The sequence below is a fragment of the Pan paniscus genome, chromosome 17 (assembly GCF_029289425.2).
Source record: "Pan paniscus chromosome 17, NHGRI_mPanPan1-v2.0_pri, whole genome shotgun sequence".
Classification (NCBI taxonomy): Eukaryota; Metazoa; Chordata; class Mammalia; order Primates; family Hominidae; genus Pan; species Pan paniscus.
Window position 1 is genome coordinate 34,012,641 of NC_073266.2, and position 21,885 is coordinate 34,034,525.

Below are 21,885 nucleotides of genomic sequence, written 5' to 3' on the forward strand. Positions count from 1 at the left end.
TCAGTGTGTCCTGTCATCATGACTGTACCACTACGCCAGTCCCTGGGAAGTGGACCTGGCACCTTCCTTCACCCTCACATCAACGGGAGGACAGTTGGAGCCTGAGTTCAAGTTTACCTCAAATAAAAGCATGAACATTGTTAGTCACCAGTATCCAACTTCAGACCAAGTGGCCAAATATTAAACAGTTAGTTTTACAGTTGGATTTCAAAATAATGTAAAGTATGTTGCTTTGCTGAAATATGAGTCAGCTAAACTCTTATAGTGATGATTTGTGGAACCATTTTATAACAATTTTTTTTGGTTTTGAAATATTTTTTCTAGATTTTGAGCTTCAAGAAATGACAACAATGAAAAAGGAAAGAAAATAAAAATCAAATTTTAGCACCCCGCCCCCCGCCCCGCCAAGGAATGCGTGGTTATGTTTCATCTCCCTGGATTCTTGCAAAGAGTTTTGTATATACTAGGCAGTAAATATGTGTTGGAGTAAATGGATAGGTGGAAGTAATTATATTTTAGATTTAAAAGAAGTTTCTTTCAGTGGAATAAACAATGCGGTAAATATTAGATGCATGCTGCTAGGGAAATTTAGCAATAAATTGGTTTTGTGAAGTAAATGAAGAATAAGGTGCAAATTTAGTAATCAATTTGACCATCTCTTGTATTCGCAATTTCCTCTCCCCTCAAAAACAAAAAGAAAAAAATCATGTCTAAGAAATAAGTACTTCAACCAAACTACTGCTTTTATCTTTTCCAATTTGTGATTAATAACTTTTCTCTTTCAGATATACCATGAATTAAATCAGAATCCCACAGAGAACAGTTTGGTCACAGTTTGAAGGCATTCCCAGATGGTTTTAAAGAAAAATGAATTTTAAGAGACTGTGATATAAATGACTAATTTTATCCTTGAAAGTATTAATGGTCCCTTTATCTCAATGACTGGCCAGCTTGTATTATCTTTACATCAAGTATACATAAATTTAAACTTACAGTAAAAGATTTTCTTAATAATAAAACTAGGAGGATGGTGTAAAAATCAGAAATAGAGGAGGTGAATTCTGGAAAATGTAAGTCTTTTAGCTTTCTGCAAATTGAAATTAAGAATTTGCATGCTGTTAACACAGTTGCTTATCAGGAGTCAAGTAAACTAAAAAGGAGAAAAGTTTGCTTAGTTTCCTATTTAATATTCAAAGATCTGACTGCATCCTTTTAGGACTCTTTGCCAACTTCCACTATGCCCAGTAAATTCATATGACTTCATATTCTTTGCCCTATACTTCCCCAGGAATTGTTAAAAAAAATTTTTTTAAGATGGAGTCTCGCTCTGTTGCCCAGGCTAAAGTGCAGTGGCATGATCTCGGCTCACTGCAACCTCCACCTCCAGCTTCAAGTGATTCTCCTGCCTCAGCCTCCTGAGTAGCTGGGATTACAGGTGCATGTGACCACGCCTGGCTAATTTTTGTATTTTTAGTAGAGATGGAGTTTCACCATGTAGTTCAGGCTGGTCTTGAACTCCTGACCTCGTGATCTACCCGCCTAAGCCTCCCAAAGTGCTGGGATTACAGGCAGGAGCCAACGTGCCTGACTTTTTTTTTTTTTTTTTTTTTTTTTAATTCCTGGGCACTTTCCACTTAACTAGTGTCTCATGCTCCCAGGATATGGGAGGTGTATCACCGTTCCCAGGATGTCTATATATGTTGTCCTGGGGTAGGCAACCTTTAAAGAAGTCTGTGAGTTGGCAGAATTGAAACAGTTCTCTCATAATTAGGTATGTGTTAGAAGAGGAGCACTGCGTTCTCTCAGTGACAGGTGGTAATGACATGTCAACCCTAGTTTTCTATCAGATGTTAGAATAATCTAGCAAATTCTGTTGATAAAACATAAATCTTGCAAAATTTCTTTTAGATTATTTATAATTCTAACAAAGTTGAATCATTTACTATACTTTGTTGTAAAATGTTGAAAATTCCAACCAACAACAACCATTTAGGAAAACTATTTCTGTAATTTGATGTGAAATGCCGTGCACTTAGTAGGCAAAGAGAGAGTCATACAGTGAATTACAAAAATTTTAACAACCTAATCAATTTCATAGTTGTTAAATTAATTGTGTGCCATTTCTCACCTTAATATTAATGCAGATGTTCTGCCTGTGAGCACTGCACAATTTTCATTGTTTATTTTATGAAGAGCTACATAAAATTCTCCATAAAACTCTAACAGGACATTTTTTGATTAATCCATTTTCCAGGTGAAGAAGCAAATACCAGAGAAACTGAATATTTATTGCTTTGGGAAGAATTGGTAGATCCCACTTAATGATAGTGAAATAACAATTTCATGGGAATTTTTTTAGGTTTGAGCTACAAAAGTTACTTTCTAGTAGTAGTATATAAAATATCATTATTTTGTGAGTTATATATAAATAAAAATATCTTGGAAGACGCATTTTGTGGACAACAGCACTAATCATTATGCTAATCATTACGCTAAGGTTAGTGCCTCTTCCAGAAACATTTAAATTTTATAATTTATGTGTATAATTTACGTTTGTAGATGTTATTCATTCATGGTCTCATTTACTTTACCAGGCATGCATAATTGGCTTTTAAATGGCTCATAGAGTATACTGACAACTGTAGGCTCGCTTTTTCTTAAATATAATGAAAGTTTGTTACATTCAGAAATAAAAGATTTTCTCCCATTTGTTAGGACAATACATGGATAATGCTAGTATTAATATTTTTGCTAAGGTGGTTCACATTTCTTTGATGTTTGGACTTTGTGATGTTTAGGAAATAAATATTTGAGTTTTTTCAAATTTATTTTTATATATTTCTATATAGTTTTTTCATTATCAGAAGACAATTCGTATCTAAATTACATTGAAATGTCTGAAATTTTAAGAATTATAAATGTACTTTGAAGAAAAATTAATATGTGTTTAACAAATATATTCACTTTTTAGTTATTTTAAAATATTGTAAATAAACTCACTGCACAACATTTAAACCCATAGGTAAAAATGAGTTGGATACAATTCCAGTATTAATATTTTTGGGATCAATTTATCCAGATTGTTTTAAATACATATTTTTACTAAAATGTTATTATACTACACATACCATTTTATAAACTTTTTATTTGACAATATGGTGAATTATTTTATATGTCAGTAAACATGGCATTATATTACCAAATTTAATGGCTACACATCATGTCATTGTATAAATATACTATATGTGTGTACATATATTTTTATATATACATTTGTTTATATATATATTATAAATTAAGCCTCAGGTAAGCCCCCATTATTGGGCATTTTATACTAGATTCAACCTTTCTTTTCAAATAAAAAAGACTGCGGTGAACACACTTGCACATTCACATATGAACCAAATATTTTTATGCTAGAGTTCTGAAATTGTCATTGCTGTGCTAAAGGCAATGTGCAGGCCAGGCATGGTGGCTCACACCTGTAATCCTAGCACTTTGGGAGGCTGACACAGGCAGATTGCTTGAGGTCAGGAGTTCAAAACCAGCCTGGCCAACGTGGTGAAATCCTGTCTCTACTAGAACTACAAAAAAATTAGCTGAATGTGATGGTGGCGGGTGCCTATAATCCCAGCTACTCGGGAGGCTGAGGCAGGAGAGTTGCTTGAACCTAGGAGGCGGAGGTTGCAGTGAGCCAAGATCCCGCTACTGCACTCCAGCCTAGGTGACAGAGTGAGACTCCATCCCCCAAAAAATAAAAATAAAAACTAAAAAACTATAAAGGCAATATGCACATTTTTTCCAAGACTTTTGCTTGACTTTGCCAAATGTTCTCTGAAGACATCATGCTAATTTAAATTTTTTCAAACGTGTATGAATCCTCTTTAACTCCATAGTCTTGTGAACTGTGGATGTTATTTTCAATATATGACAGACTGCTTGTAGTAGGCTGAATAGTAATCCCCTAAAAGACATGTTCATGTCCTAATCCTGGAACCTGTCGATATCAACTCGTACGGCAAGAGTGAACATTACCTTATATGGCAAAGATGTGATTAAATTAATGATCTTGAAAAGAGGTTTACACTGGACTATACTAGATTCTCTGTGTGGGCCTTAAGTGTAATTGCATGTATCCTTAGAGTTGAAAGATTGAGGGAGTTTTGAGGTAGATGCATAGAGGAGAAGGTGAAGTGAAGACAGAGCAGAGAGAGAGAGAGAGATGTGGCTACAAGCCAAGGAATACTGACAGCCACCAGAGCTGGAAAAGGCAAGGAAAGGATTCTCCCCAAAAGCCTTCTGAGGGAGCATGGTTCTACCAACACCTTGGTTCAGACTTCTGGCCTCAAGAAGAGGGAGAGTATAACTTTCTGTTATTTTAAGACACCTGATTTGTGATAATTTGTTACAGCAGCTCCAGGAATTTAATACAGTGCTATACAGACTTCACTGTTTTTGAAGATACTAATAATAGTTTCAAGGGAAAAATCTCTGAACCAAATTCTCAAGAATCATCAGATATATATGTATCATCATGTATAACAGACGGAGTGGAAAGAGAGATACTAAGGGTACCTTATCAATAATGCCTCATGGTTGATTTCATGTGGAGGTGATAAATGATAAGATGCACAATTCTGGCTTAAATATCTTAATGGAGGGAAATATGAATCACCATGGTAGGTAATTAAGGAAGTGGAACAAGATGTTGAATTTAGCAATAGTATGTTGGGTTTGAGGTGCCAATAAACTATCCAGAGAGCAACTGTCTAGTAGTCTACAGTCCAGTAGTGTGATATTAGGCAAAATTATGAATCTGAGATTTATCAGTGCATAGCAATAACTAAATCCTTGGGTATGGATGAGGTCTTCCTAGGGAGAGAACTTAGGTGAGGACAGAGCCAATGATGGGGCCCAATGCTCAGGGACCCATTGACTGACCACTGAGGTGAGGAGAAAGAGAGAGAGAACTATAAGTAGAAATGAAAGATAAAGTAGGAACTTGACTTTATATTATTTTAAAATGTTAAGAGATTTTTATAAGCCAGAATATAGCCAGTCTATTTTGGTGAATGTTTCATGTCCAATGGAAAAGATTGTGTATTCTGCTGTTGTTGGGAGGAGTGGTCTATAAATGTGAATTATGCTGAGTTGGTTGATAATATTGCTCAGGTGTTCTATATCCTTACTGATTTACTATGTACTTGTTCTGTCAATTATGAGAGAAAAGTGTTGAAGTCTCTAACTATAAATTCAGATTTGTTTGTTTTCATTTTTATCAGATTTTGCTTTACATCTTTTAAAGCTCTAGGGTACATATTTACAATTGTTATGTCTTCTTAGAGAATTGACTCTTTTTGCAAGACATAGTATCCTTATTTATCACTGATAATATTTCTCATCCTGAAGTCTACTTTACCTATTAGCATAGCTACCCTAGCTTTCTTGGGTTAGTGTTTCCATGCTTTAACTTCTTCCATCTACTTATTTTTAAGCTGTCTGTATCTATTTGACCTGTCTGTACATATGTAAAGTGTGTTTCTTGTGGACAGCATATACTTGGGTTTTGATTTTTTTTGCCATCTATGTTAGCTGTTTTCTATTTGTCTTACCTGTTGTTTGTTTCTTTTCTCTTTTACTTACTTCTTGTAAAAATTTAGCATTTTTATGTTTCTATTTTTCCCCTATATTATTTACTGAATTTTGTTAATTTTTTAGTGTTTGCTCTGTGATTTGCAATAAATATCAAGTAGAGTCTACCTACAAATATTATAATCCCACTGCTGCATTATGTAAGGACCTTAAATAATATATTCTGAATTTCCCTCCCATCCTTTATCTTATTATTTTCATAAATTTAACATTGAAATATGCTACAAACATACAATATGTTGGTACCATTTTGGCTTTAGAGAGTCAGTTATATTTTAGCGCAATTAAAATATGAAAAAAATTTATTTTCCATTCATTGATTCTATTTTCAGCACTCTTTATTTCTTTGTGTAGATTGAAGTTCCTGTTTGCTATCATATTCTTTCTGCCTATAGAACTTCCTTTACCACTTTTTGAAGGGTAGGTCTGCTGGCAATTAATTATTTCAGTTTTTCTTTGTTATTATGGTATGGTTTGGCACTGTGTACCCACCCAAATCTCATCTTGTAGCTCCCATAATTCCCACGTGTTGTGGGAGGGACCCAGTGGGAGATGATTGCATCATGGGGGTGGGTCTTTCCCATGCTGTTCTCATGATAGTAAATGGGTCTCACGAGATCTGATGGTTTTAAATAAACTTCTTTCTTTTGTAATTTGCCCAGTCTTGGGTGTGTCTTTATAAACAGCATGAAAACAGACTAATACATATTACTTCTTCATTTTTGAAAAACACTTCAAAATATTTTCTTAATTCACATTTTTTTTAGCACTCCATTGTCTTCTAGCTACAAGTCTGCTATAGTTCTTATCTTTGTTCTTCTGCATGTAATGTATCTTTTTCTATAGTTGCCTCCAAGATTTCCTCTTTGTCCTTTGTTTTTAGCAGTTTGAATATGATATACCTGGGTGGATTTTGTTTGCTTTTTATCTATCATGCTTTGCGCTCTCTGAGGTTTTCTTTTTTTTTTTTTTTTTTTTGGCTCTGTAGTTTGGTGTTTGTCTTTAATTTTTAAAAATTCACAGCCATGATTTCTTCAAATGTTTGTTCTGCCCTGTTGTTTCTCTTCTCTTTCTGTTATTCTATTTACATGTCAGTTAGACCATTTGATATTTTTTCACCTCTCTTGGATACTCTGCTGCATTTTTTCCAAACATTTTTCTCTATATATTTCTATTTGAGTAGTTTCTATTGATCTATCTTCAAATTCCTTGATTCTTTCTTCAACTATGTTGAGTCTACTAATGAAGCTGTGAAAGCATTCTTCGTCTCTGTTACAGTGGTTTTATTCAGTTCTAACATTTTCATTTGATTTTTTTATAGTTTCTGGCTTTCTGCTGAACTTCCAACCTGATCTTTTATCATATCCTTCTTTTCAGTTAAATCCTTTAACATTTTCATCATAGTTATTTTAAATTCCTTATCAGTTACTTCCAACATCTGTGTCATAGTTGAGTCTGGTTTTGCTGCTTACTTTGTCTGTTGGGAGTGTGTTGGTGGTTTCTGTTTTTTACTTTTTGCCTTTCTATATACTTTATGTTTTTATTGCTGTTGAAAATTGGACACCTTCTGTAGTTCAATGGAAACTGAAGTTAACAGTTTTTTCTGCCTAGTAATGGACATGCCTTTCCCTCTGTTGGGCCTTTAGTGCAGGGGTTTGAGTAAAACTAGTTAGGAGTTGGGTTAGGTGTGAAGTGTGTTATAATTGTTATTTCACTCAGTATACCACAGGTTTCAAATTCCTCTAGTAACAACTTGTTTTTAGGATTGAGGCTGGGTTGTCAAACGTGTTTTGTTTTGTTTTCTCTCAATGCTTGCTCTATCGCCAGCTTTAAGTCTTTCCTTTGCACTGAACCTTAGAGAAGGTCTCCTTCCACACTTGTGTTTCTCTCCAAGCAGCACTGTGGATTACTTAAGATATCTTAGCTTGGCAGTGAGAAGTGGCAGCAGCGGAGTGTTCTCTGTTGTTCTCATTTCACCACACTATTAGACAGACAGTGTGTCCCTCAATATTGAAGTGTGGCTTCCTTAGTTCTCCTGCCCCTTCCCATCTGTAGTTCTCAGCCCAGAATCTGCCTATCTTCCCCAGGGTTAAGTTGTTTTGTTTTGTTTTCTGTTTTCTTCCCTCAGCTGAAATTGGTTTTTTCCTGTGCCCAAGAGAGGCAGTGTTAGTTGCCCTTCACTCTGGACACTTTACTTAAACTTTCTCCAATAGGTTTATGATATTTTTCAGTTTCTCCAGCTTTTCATTGTAAGTGAGGGAAAGATCTCTTCCCAGCTTTCCTTACCTTAAAGTGAAAACTAGAAGTCTCTAGAACTCTTATTTTTTACTAAATCATTACACTAAAGACAGCAGTAAGCAAATGTTTCTGTCTCAGGACCTGTTTACACTCAACAATTATTGAAAACCCCATATTTACTGTATTAGAAATACAACCGAAATATTTTTAAGTATTTATCAATTCATTTTAAAATAATAATAAACCCATTATTTATTAACAAAACATTTTTTGAAAATTAAATCTATTTCTAGAACAAAATATATTTAGTGATAAATATTTTAGTGATTGTTTTATAATTTTCCAAATCTGTTTACTGCCTGATTTAAGAGACCACACAGCTGGATTCTCTGCAACCAGTGGGTTGCCATGTCACAGTCACACATCATAAAACCTCTGGAAAATCCCACTGCAAACTCATGAGGGAGAGTGAAAAATGGAAATGGCATCTTAGTAATATTACAAAAATAGTTTTGATCTTACAGACTCCTTGAACAAGACCAGGGTTGACTTCCTTCAATGGGTATAGAATGACTGCAATAAGGAATAAACACACTATGCTCCTGACTTCTGACCCTCACACTAATGAATATATATATCAAGCCCCAGAGTGACAGAAAGTTCAGTTTAGTTTTGTTATATTTCATTTTGTAGGACTTAAGAAAGAGAAAAATAAAAAGTGAAAGTGAACCTAGTCAGTGTCTGAACTTGTGTTTGAACGCAGGTCTTCTGACTGTAGAGCCTGTGTTCTTTTCCCCCATGCCATTCTGTCTGTGATGGGTTGGAAAACAGGCAAGCCCAAGAGCACTTTTTGATTAATGCATATTTCCTATAGCATCTCATATTGGTCTTCCAAAAACTGATAACAACATCTCTTAGCCTCTTTGGCAGTAAACAAATATTAAGATTATTGGATCTTATAGAAAGTTAGATGAGCTTTGCCTTTGGGCATTTAGAGTTGTAGAGGTTTGTATATACACAGGTAGTTCATAGACTTCTGACTCTCTCATTAACCAAACATCTTTAATACTTTTTAAAAGCTCATGGTGTATGTTGTTCTAAAATGTCTTATGATGCATATCTTACTTGAACTAGAAAATGGTTGAGGTCAACCTGTAATTCCTTTATTTTTCATGAATAAAAGGAATTCAAAATGTAAAATTTGTTATTAATAAAATGTGCCAATTTTGATAATCCCTTCTAATGTAGGCATAACTCAATAGCAACCTATTATCATCTGACCTTGGTATAAGCTCATCTATGGAATTTGAAACTATTATAATTGATCCACAAAGGACACTATTGCCAGGATGCTTGAAAATAAATAATGACAGGATAGATAATATTGTATGATGCAGTGTGAACATATTCTTTGTTCTTCCTTAAAGGCCACTGAATCTTTGTTGAATTTCATGATGTATTAATATGTCACTACACATTTAGGTTCTGAAGCATACAATATATTCTAGCCAGAATGCTTGCCAAGATACTAGTGCCAGAATTGAAATACTGCAATGTGTTTATTGAAGAGCATAAACATAATAAATAGGACTGCAGTTTTATATTCTACTGTGAAACCTCAAAGCGATCAAATGAGAGGGAGAGAGAGAAAGAGGACTCACAAGTTCTGAAAAACTAAAACCAATTCTCAGGCACTTACCAATATAATTAATAATGCAAATAGCATGATGTAAACACCCTGTCTTTATTGAATTCCAGTTGTATTTCAGTGTGTTAGATTCTTCCCTGACATTGTTTCTGTTCTTCACAATGACTTTCTGAGGCACATGATAATCCCATTTTACAGATGAAAACACTAAGGTTCAGAGAGTAAAAAAACTTAGCCCAAGACATAAAGTTAGTAAGTGACAGAGCCGATTTTTGGATTTTTGAATCTATACCAGCTGAAGTGCAAAACCTATACCATTTACATTCCACAAAGCTGATTTATTAACAGTAGAAAGTAAGTGAACCAAATTTATAGTAAAAAAAGTTAATATTTGTTTTTAGAAACTTGAGCTGAATCCACTGTTAAAAGGCAATTCAGTATGAGGAATTATGTTCTAATGAACTTTACAAATCTGTAACCTGATTCATTGCATGCAAGTCTTACCGATTTAACAATTTTTCATTTTTTGAATGTTTATTTTATAAGGCAAGTAATAAATTTTAATATTACAAACACCACAGTATTTTTGTAGCTTTTATTTTATAAACATTGTCATATCACATGTGCCAAATCAATTCAGTGACTCAGATTTTAAGATACTAATTAAGAAAGTTGTCCAGAACATGATACTTTTCATTTTTCAATTGTGTATTACATTTTCATACAATTTGTGTGTTATCCATCAAAAATACTAACTGATAATATATTATACAAGTGTTTGCTCTGGGTGCTAAGGTTTATAGAGTATGAGAAACAGTATTTGATTTAAATTCACTTTGTAAACTACTCATTGATTATAGATTGTTCCTCTAATATCAACAGTCATTATATATATATGTGTGTGTGTGTGTGTGTGTATATATATATATATATATTTCAATTGACCCAATGTTTTAAACACAATTTGTTTTGTATAATATCACCGAAAGTCCTGTAGAATGAGCACATCATCTTCCTTCAGAAATTAAGGACTGAAGATTCAGAAGATAAGTAACTTATGCAAATTGACACTGCTAGTAATTGGCAAAGTCAGAATTCAAATATAAGAATATCAAATTTTATAAACCATGTTCATTTGACAATATGAAGGTGCCACCTATTCTCACTTTGCTGAGAGAGAATGTAGTCTCTATATTACTACATTACTTATCATGATTCTTTTTTTTTTTTTTTGACAGAGTCTTGCTCTGTTGCCCAGGCTGGAGTGCAGTGGCATGAATGATCTCGGCTCACTGCAGCCTCTGCCTTCCGGGTTCCAGTGATTCTCCTGCCTCAGCCTCCCGAGTAGCTGGGATTACAGGTGTGTGCCACCATGTCTGGCTAATTTTTGTATTTATTTAGTAGAGATTGGGTTTCACTATGTTGGCCAGGCTGGTCTGCAACTCCTGACTTCAAGTGATCCACCCATCTCAGCCTTCCAAAGTGCTGGGATTACAGGCATGAACCAGCATGCCCAGCCCTTATCATGATTCTTATAACAGACCAAATTATGTCATAATGACATTGCTTATTTATATGCTAAGCATCATATAAATACAATTATTCTATGTACACCAAATCTAAACTATCAAGTAACTTTTATTTATTGTTATGTGTAAAACAAAACAATTTCATCTTTATTTTGCAAAGCACTTCCAAGACATTTCATATAAATAGTTTAAATTTACTTTTATCTCTATCTTATTTTCCTGATGCAGGTAGTTGCCATATTATTGAATAATGTTTGTATTCTATTTTAGCAATGTTATATGTTCTTTAAATGGATTATCTTATTTAGTAATCACTTTTCATTCACATTGGAGATGAAGAAACTAAGTTCACTGAATTGAAGATTTGACCAGCTTCACATAGTCAGTGTCTCAGTCTGGCATTGAATGCAGCCTGTTGGATTCAGAGCCTAAGGATGAGGGACGGTCATTCATATTTAATTTGATGACCTCGTGCCACCTCAAAGTGAAATTATTTCTGAATTGTTAAGAAGGACTGTGAAATATCAGTTTCCAAAAACCGTTTTCTTGAAGTATAGAGTATATAAATAAAGTGTGGCAATGCTGTAATCATGATGGCCCAGCTTGATGAATTTTCAGAATTTATATCCATGTCAGTAACCCCCAGATAAGAAAGAGAACATTATTATTTCTCCAGAAACCCTTTTATCTTTCCTTTGAGCCACTGCCTTCCTACAAAGGAAACCCCGTCCTAATACCTAACACTAGATTTTATTTCTGCCTATGTTTGAGCTTTATGGAAATAATGATTATACTGTGTGTGTCCTTTTGTGTTTGGTTTCTGACTAAGATTAACTTTCCTAGAATTCAATCCTGAGATGGAGATTGACAAACAAGAAGTTGACTGGGGAGCCCTCGTGGCAGAATAGCCCGTAAGGGAGTAGGGGAGGGAGGTTCTGTCAGAAGGAGGAATTGAATGGAGATGTAGTTGCCCCAGAGTCCTTATCCAGGCCCACACAGGACTTCGGAGCTTCATGGCACAAATGAGCAAGGGGGCCAGGCCTTGACCATCTCTGTCTTGGAGAGGGGATGGAGGAGGTGCACTTGCATGTGCTATAGTCCACCTGCCGGGCTGTTGGGATCCACTTGCTTCATTTAATCTCATGGGGAAGAGTTCCTCCAGGGAGTGGAATGAATCCCTAGCTGCAGCAGCTGGTCTCTGGGCTGCACTGCTCCTCCTCATGTCCTTTCTCTCCTACCAATACTAGATTCCCCACATCCTCTGTTAGCATCTCTGTTTGTCTAGATGGATAACGAGGTAAAGTGATCCAGATCTCCATCTGAACACCATGCCTGTCTCAGGCTGTGGCACTTCTCCATACTCCATCACAGTTGGGCAGGGAGTATCAAAAACGCCCCAGTGAATTACCTGATGCCAGACATATCCTTCCCTGCCTCCTTGTGAATATCATGGGCTTGACGCTCTGTAATAGCGTCCCCTCCGATCTGCCATCACCTAAAAAGGCAGCACCACTGAGCATCGCAGCATTGCCTGTGCATGTCTAGGCAGCACATTTCTTAGGACTTTGGCAAATCATGTATTATCCAGGACAGAGTGTGGGGACCTGGTGGGTTTTCTGGCCTTTGTGTATCCTGGAATCTATACTCTATCGTGTTCACTTCTCTGTATGTTTTTCTTTTTCTTTTTCTGTTGCTGGCCTTGCTTTGGACCATTGCCACCTCCAAATTTCAGAGAGCCACCTTAGCAACATGAATTCTGTCTTCTGGTGTCCTTTTTAAGCGTTAAATCCTGTATAACAGGTGGTTGTTCCCATGTCAATAAGCTGTTCCTTATTAAACTTTATGTTTCTCCGTACTTGGTCCTAGACCCTGAACCCATCCTCTCAGCTCTAGCCATGCATGTTGGGCAGGTGCCACAGCTCCTTCAGTGTAAACACCCTTCTCTGTTAGCAGAGCCAGCACTTATCCAGCTGGATTATGTTGTTACCTGACCTAGTTATTTGTCTGGCAGCCTGGAGGAGAAGCTGACTATATCTTGATGAGGGCACTTGCTATCTTGCAAGGCAGAGCCCTCTGCATCATGTTTATGCCAGGCAGAGATGATAGCCTTAACAGAGTGGAGTGGGGCACTTGTTTAGGCCCAGGAGGTTCTGGGGAATCTCGTGATAAGAGATTTTCAAGTGCATCCATTGAGATACTGCAAATCTCACGGTCCCCCCTTCACTAACACAGGACCAGGCCTTGGCACAGCTGACTTGCTGGGGCTGGCTGAGATGTCCAGTTTCCCTTATCGTTAAGCCCTGAGCCTTATCATCAGCCTATTCTGCATCTGACTATAGGAAATGAGTATCTTTACACGATACCAAGGAGACTGTAGTAGTTAGTCTTACAAGATAAGGATGTCCTTCCCCGCTTTAACTCCCCTGACATTCTCCCTATATGAGCATGTCGCATCCAGAAATTGAGCTTATTTTTTGCTCCCCTTGAACCTGAGGTGGACTTTTGACAGGCTGTGATCAATCAAATGTGGCAGAAGTGATGGTTATGTTCTCGGACTTCCAAGCCCATTAAAGGACTGGCAGATTTCTCTTTCTCCTCTTGGAACCCAGCCATCATGCTGTTAGGTGCCCAAGCAACATGAAGAGGTCACATGAAGGAGGACTGGGTGCTCCAGTCAAAATCCTAAGCTGATATCCTAGCCTACGGCCAGAATCCAATGCCAGCCGCATGAGTGAACCATATTGGTTGTTGCAGAATATGGAGCCTTCAGATGACTCCAGCCAATCTCACGTGGAGAAGAAAAGCTGCCTCGCTGAGCCCATCAACCTCCAGATTATGAAAGATAATAAAATGGCATTTTAAGACAAAGTTTTGGGGGTGATTTGTTATGCAGCAATGGAAAATAGAAATTGACTCGCTCTGATCTATTCACTTTGCTCTAAATTGCTGCTTTCAGTTTTTCATTGACTTTCTCTGCCTGCTATACCCTAAGCAAGAGCCATCTGATCCCATTACTGTAATTATGAGTCCACCCAAACCTTGCAAACAGCCATGATGTTGTATCCTCCAGTGTATTTTCTGCCATTAAAAGTTTTAATAACTGTACCATTATCTCATCCCAGGGGCTATCAGTTCTCTACTGATGATGGGTCTCCATTGTTAGCTGTGTGGTGGGTGATGCTTGGACTATTCCTTGTACCAACCCTCTTTTCTTGAGTTCTCCAGGAAACAGACTGTGAAACTCAGAGTTGCATGAAAAAAAAATTTGTTGGAGAGCCCTCTTGGCAACACCGTCTCCAAGGGGCTGAGAGAAGTAGGTTGGTCAGAGGGAGAATTTGAACTAAGATGCAGTTGCACCAAAGGCCTCAGCCAAACCCATGAGGTGCTCTGGAGTAAGGACTGTTCTCCAGAGATGTCCCATATTGAGGCAAAAGGGCAGGCCCATATCACCCACTTATTGGAGGGTTGCTGCTTTTGCCAGAGGAAGTCAGGCATGAGCCTTCAGCAGGCAAAACTCCTGGAGCTGGGGAAACGATTACCTCAGGTTGAAGTGGGGATTCTCTGTGGTACACCATGTCACGTGGGACAGCATCTTTTGTTGGTTATAATTGTGAGATCCATCGATATTGTCGTGCATAGCAATAGTTTGTTCTCATTGTGTCACTATCTTAAACTTTTTTGATTGCTTTTGTTGCTATGAATGTTCTTGATTCCACCTTTTGATTTTATATATATATATATATATTTGGGGGGAATTGTATGTCTGAAAATAAAATTGCTGGATCAGAGGATACTGTATATGTAATTCCATTTATAGCAAACACAGTTTTCCAAAATGTTTTAAGCAATGTATACTTCCATCAGCAATGTATGAGAGTTCTGTTATATATAGTTTTATACTTTCATATTCCATTTTAACGTTTGGAAATGGGATACTTAATACATGCATATATACTTTATATGTATGTACCTGTATGTATGCTTCTGATCATTCTCAGAATGCTATATTATTTGGAATTATTTAGAATCTGCTTTAAAAATGGAAGCTAACTTTATTTGATTGTTTTGACTATTTTAATATTGAAAATCTAGCTAGACTTATTGAATTTTTCTACCAATTTTTTTTATTTTTCCATAAGTTATTGGGGTACATGTGGTACTTGGTTACATGAGTAAGTTCTTTAGTGAAGATTTGTGAGAACCTGGTGCACCCATCACCCAAGCAGTATACACTGCACCATATTTGTTGTCTTTTATCCTTTGCCCCCCTCCCACTCTTCCCAAGTACCCGAAGTCTATTGTATCATTCTTATGCCTTTGCGTCCTCATAGCGTACCTCCCACATATCAGTGAGAACATACCATGTTTGGTTTTCCGTTCCTGAGTTACTTCACTTAGAATAATAGTCTCTGATCTCTTCCAGGTTATTGCGAATGCTGTTAATTCATTCCTTTTTATGGCTGAGTAGTATTCCATCCTATATATATACCAGAGATCTTTTTATCCACTCGTTGACTGATGGTCATTGGTTTGGTTCCACAATTTTGCTATTGTGAATTGTGCTGCTACAAACTTGCGTGTGCAAGTATCTTTTTTCAAATAAGGACTTCTTTTCCTCTGGGTAGATACCCAGTAGAGGGTCAAACAAATCAGTAAGAAAAAAAAAATCAATCCCATCAAAAACTGGGCTAAGAACATGAATAGAGAATTCCCAAAAGAAGATATACAAATCGCCAAGAAACATGAAAAAATTATCAACATCACTAATGATCAGGGAAATCCAAATCAAAACCACAATGCGATACCATCTTACTCCTGTAAGAACGGCGATAATCAAAGAACCAGTTAAACTTTAACCTGCATAAAGCTTAACAGAAATAACTAAAGACGTTGTCTCTCATCGATATTAATTTTATATCCCTCACTATCTTCAGAAAGAAAAATGTGTTGATTTTATTTTCAAGATTTGTGAATTCTGTGATAGAGATAAGAAGACCAAAAGGTTGCTATTTCTCAACATCACATTATCTGTAAGATACCCAAATTTGCAGATAGCATATTACTGCTTACTGCCTTCCACATAGGAAGTTTTCCAAATATTTTAATCTACTTGGAAAAAAAGAATTATAGAAACTGCAAAAGAGGGAAATAAATAAAAAATATTAACTGTAGTCACATGTATCATTCTCTTTTCAGCATCATTTTTCTCTTTATAACTTAGAAAAATGGAATACTGTCAGTAACCACCTTTTCTTGCCTAATATTTTATAATAACTAGTTTCTTTATCAAAAAACAAAACCCTAAGTTACCATTTTTAAAATTATTTTATAGTTTCCATGTAGTAGATATATCATAATATTATAATTTATTTAAATAACCTATTGCTGGACATTTGGGTTTTTATTTTTTGGCTTCTACAAAATACAATGTGTGTGTGTGTGTGTGTTCGTGTGTGTGTGTGTGTGTGTGTGTATAATGGTTTCATTTGCCAATTGAGCTTAAATTCTAGAAGGAATTGCTAGTCTAGGTTAGAGCGTTTTCCTAGATGTTGTCAAATTAACCCCAGAAATATTCTTATTTGACAATGATATACCTACCTCTGCTTTTGAGTATATGATTTTTCTACACTTTGGCTGATACACAGTTTTAACAATGAATCACCTTTGCCAATCTAATATATGAATAATACATGTTATTACTTTAATTTTTATTTCTTCCTTAGTAGTGAGACTGAATTTTTCGCAGACTTATAATGGACATATTATTAATTTTGTACATTTTGTTTTATTCATTCTTAATTGGTTTGCTCATCTTTTATCAATTTCTATCAACTATAAACCTTTTGCTGTCCCAAATGCCAATATGTCTCATATGCCATTTCCCTTATACCAATGTCATGTTTATATCTCGCCATTGTTTTTAAACTCTTATTGTAATTTTGACATATTCTTTTTTGGTTTTCTGTTTGTTTATCGTTTATGGTTTCTGGTTTGGCCTTATGCTTATTAAAAAAACCTTTTCAATCCCTGGTTTTTCTGCTGATTTTAGCCTCCAGTTGGATGTAGTAACAATAGTGAACTGCCTACTATTTTAGTTCTGTGCTTTTTATGGTATTTTCTATGGCTGGCATAGTACCTCTGTTCTCCCACCCCCTGCAACACACCCACACGAATACGCACACCATTATAACCACTACCGTGAATATGCACCTGATAAATATCAACCCTTTTGGGAAGACTCTGATCAAGAATAACTTTTCTTTGGAGCCTTTCCTGACTCGCCTCCCTTTCTCCTCTCTGTAAAGTTGACTGTTCTTTTTTTCATCTTTCTTCTACCACCTCAAAGTATCTATCACAACACCTCAAATACTTTAAGGCCCAAACTTGATTATGGATTCGTATGATCTTACTCAACTCTAAATTCTTTGACAAAACTCATGTTCATCTCCATACCCCCAGAGTGTATGATAGCACCTGCTGCAGGAGAGTTGGACAATAAATGTCTGTTGAGTGCTTGTTAGATACTTTTCTTATTTATTTATTTATTTATTTAGAGACTGAGTCTCACTCTGGCGTAATCTTGGCTCACTGCAACCTCCCCCTCTTGGATTCAAGCAATTCTCCTGCCTCAGCCTTCCAAGTAGCTGGGATTACAGACACATGCCACCACTCCCAGCTAATTTTTTTTTGTATTTTTGGTAGAGACTGGGTATCACCATGTTGGCCAGGCTGGTCTTGAACTCCTGACCTGAAGTGATCCTACCGCCTTAGCCTCCCAAAGTGCTGGGATTACAGGCGTGAGCCAGCGCACTCAGCCTGTTAGATACTTTTAGATACATGATTGAGGGAAGGGATTTGCCGAGACCCAGAGAGCTCCTAGGAAGCATAGCCAAGCCTAATGCCAATGCTAGGTTCTGTTGACTGCTTTGAGTTACTGCTACTCTACTTGCAAGTGGAGTCAGTAATGAGGATCAGTAAGCATATCCTTTGTACAGATAACTAAATCCAGAAAGTTTACATTCAAATTCCCTCTTTCATTATCTAGCTTTCATCTAGCTAGAACTTATTTAATTTACCTGTGTAAAGATGACATCTCTTTCTCTAAAGGGAAAAACTTGGGCAGCCAAATAGTACTTTTGGGTGGCTAGAATTAAAAGTCCTCCCACCCCCAATTACCTTGTTTTTTTACAGCAAATGCTACCTTTTTTCCCTTTAACTAAATTGTGTTTTGCCCGTTATTTTTTCTGGTTGGTAAAATTTGCATTGCTAAAGTGGGATTAAACTTAACTGTTATTGTTTTGTGGCTAGAATTGCATGGAGTAAGCCACCTTCTTACATAAAGTAAATAGATTTCATGGTTCAGCAACTAACAAAAATCTAACTTAATGTGACAGGAGAGTGCAATTTTAAAAGGAAAGCTCCCAATGATCATAAAATCATCAACTTCTTTTGAGTGAGAAGAGACCACAGAAATTGCTTTTTATTCAAATTGCCAACCAAAGTCAACAATGCAGAAATATATTTATCCAGCTTTTGACTACACTGTCTCAGTTTGCACTTTCTCATAAAGCCACTAATTTTATATTTTATACAGTTCTCATGCTTATAAGATTTCTCCCGATTTCAAGATCAATTAGTCCCTCTTTCTCTCCATTTACTATTGCAGGACTCTTCTAACTGGCTTGCTGGTTGTCCTCTAATTCATTCCCTGACACAACCACTCCCAATATCCTACTCGAATTCTAGTGTTTAGAGAGAATTAGTGGCTAAAAAAGGATATCTACTTATGCGCTGCCTCTCTTCCCACCTGGCAAAAAGACACTTGCCTTTTCCTAGCAGTGTGACCTTGGACATTCACAAACCTCTGTTAACCTCAGTGTTCTCAGTTATGAAGCATGATAATACCTTCCCCACCTCACAGAGTTGTTTCACAGATTAAAATATGTGCTCAAAAACACCCTTACAACTATGCAAGGCTTTATGTTAAATTCTCTTGAGGCAGGAGAATAGGGTCTGGAGGCAGGGAACCTAAGGCTGATTCATGCTGACTTCCTAGAACTAAATCAGAAGGAAAACCCCAAGTTTCCATGCTCAAGTAACAATAGGACCAGGGGTTACTGTCTTTGCAAACTCCCCTCGCTTTCTGCCTCACAGATGAAAAATGGAAACTACTTCTGATTGGTCCCCTCCCACAACCAATCAGACTGGTGGTGGGCCTAGTTTTCATCTGCATAGGGCAATAACTTTGTAACCACTTCAGCCTCTGATTGGCCCCCTCTCACAACCAATCAGACGTTTGCATAAGGTGTAACTTTGTAACGTAAGTCTCTGATTGGTTGCAGGCCACACCTTCACTTACATAGGGCATAAACCAACTAACTAATGGGAATCCTCTACGGTTTAAATACCCCAGAAAATTCCATAACCAGGGCTCTTGAGCTGAGCCTGCGCCCACATTGTGGAGTGTACTTTCACATCAATAGATCTGTGCTTTCATTCCTTCGTTCTTTAGTTGCTTTGTTTGTACTTTTTGTCCAATTCTTTGTTCAAAACGCCAAGAACTTGGACAACTGGTAGTCAAAACCTTCCCCCGGTAGCACGTCTATTCTCTAAAGCTAGTTTGGAGCCCCTGTTGGTGGCACCAGTGATTCTAGTGTTTTAAGTGAACTCCCTGGACCCATCTTTGTCTTGAGATAGTCTTCTAAGCACACAAGATAAGTCAGTTAGGTGAGAAACAGTGAAAGCCACTTTGTATTAAGTGTAAGAGTGTAAAATGTCAATCTTCAGAATAATAGGGACGTATTGTGTCCCCTCTCACTGTCTATTTTTATCATTATGCATATACATATATATTTATAGTTTAATTCTCAGAAAGTGGCAAACTTGCTGAGAAAGAAAAAAAATGGCACTTTGAAAAAATGCTCATTGTGTTGTTCTTTGAATAATTCCTGACACAGGGCTGGACTTAAGGAAATATGTTTTTTTTTCTTCCTTCCTTTCACTTGCAATTAATTATGAATGTTTCAAAGTAGTGTCTGAATTCCAGAAACTATCCAGATAAAATGACATAGGAGGTATTGTAAATCTGTCATCTATGTTGTATTGATATATGCTTTCTCCACCAGTGGAAAATGGACCACCATGTTGCCCTCTGATTTGGATTGCCTTGAGGGATACCTATGGCATTAATACTCCTGCTTTGGCGCGGGTGTTCTGGGTGCTGATGTAAACCCAATTTTGAGTTATAGTTTATAATTGCAAGAAAAATCCCTTTTCTTTTTCAACCACTAACTGAAGTGCTGAAACCTCACTTATGAATGTGAATACTTTTCCAACTGTGTGTAATTGAATGTACTTAAACTTAAGTAGTTGCTTATATTCTTGTTCTTTCCCCATACAATGAAGGTACCATTCTCTACCACGATTATTCTCTATTTTAGTTATTTTCTCAAAGAACTAGTAGGATATAGTTGCTTCTATTTTTAGCATTTATTTCAAGATCATAGGAGGGCATGGGGAGAAGCCTTTTTTGTTGTTATTATTTTTGTTTTAAAATCAAACTATTAGGTGCCTTACATAATCAGCCCATGTCTAGCATGTGGGACTATTTTACTGTCCTGCCAGAGTCTTCTGTGACTTTGCTGTATTTGTCAGGCCTTTATGCGTTTTCCTCATATTATTGTAATCTCTGATTTCATAGGATTTCCTTTTAAATTGACATTTTCCTTTGAAAGACTTTGAAAAGAAATACAGAAAAAAATTATGTAGAATAAGAAAATACAGACTCCATTCAAATTCATTAGATTTATTTTAACCCTCAAAGCTATTTCCCAGTAATGTATGTAAGAGTAAATTAGTTTTCATCTTTATGTAATATTGTATGTTTTTGTCAGCTCATGATAGCTGTGCTTTTATTGTCTACCTTGGGTATTACCTGTGGCATTTATATTTTGTTGTTGTTTAAGCTTTATTCCAACTTCTTCCTTGCCATGTTTTCTTGCGGTCTCCAGAGCAGCTAGTGTGTGCTCAGCAAATGTAAACTCAGTCAAATAATTATTAGGAAGGAAAACTGACTTCACAGGAAAAACATCAAAATGTATTTCAAACTCAGCTAGAACTGAATTTTGAGTTATCTAATGCTATTAAATGAGATTTCACTTGCTCTCATTCATTAATTAATATCCTAAAGAGTTATCTATTCTTTCCAAGTCATATACAGTGAAATACTCATATGGTTATAAAAACAAGAAACTGTTGGATAAGGAACATTTTTATCACCATCTTCCCTTCACCACACCTTTTGCACTTTCCTTCCTCAAAAGTCCTGTGACTTTGGTGTCTGGCATGTGGTATCTCTGCAGGCACTGATCCTGAGAGCAATTTGGCAGAGGACTTTTGACTGGGACTGGGAAGTTTAAAGGTTGAAGAACAGATAGTTTGGGAAGGAACTGCCTTCCCACACTATCTGAGCAAGTGGGAAAAAGGGCTGCAGAAGGGAGCCAGGGAGAAAAAATATAAGTGAGACCCAATTCTTCTTCTTGATATTTCATAGCCTAATTACTTAAGTGTGAAACCTTCTCCAGAATAGCAAATAGATCATGCAAATAACCCATGGACACTCAACTGGAGTTTGGCAAGAAAAAACATAATAAAAAGAAAGAAAGGAATCAAAAGCTATTTCCATTCCAAGGGACAATCTCAGCCTTTTAAATAATTATTTAAAAATTTGCATGCACATAGGAACAAATTTCTCCATTTTAAAATGTAACAAGACTTTGATTTGCATTATTAAAACATTTCTTAAAATATAATTTATAA

General features: G+C 36.4%; 1 protein-coding gene across 14 annotated transcripts in view; it reads left to right on the forward strand.

Moving 5' to 3' along the window:
- Positions 1-21,885, forward strand: part of DLGAP1 (DLG associated protein 1) — a 961,850-nt gene that overhangs the window by 29,632 nt on the left and 910,333 nt on the right. For 2 of the 14 annotated variants that reach the window (XM_055102769.2, XM_055102767.2), the window contains exon 2: positions 10,777-10,898. The exons of the other annotated variants lie outside the window; for them this stretch is intronic. The gene's annotated coding sequence lies outside the window, so the exon portion shown is untranslated. The remainder of the gene's footprint in view (positions 1-10,776; positions 10,899-21,885) is intronic. 14 annotated transcript variants of the gene reach the window in all.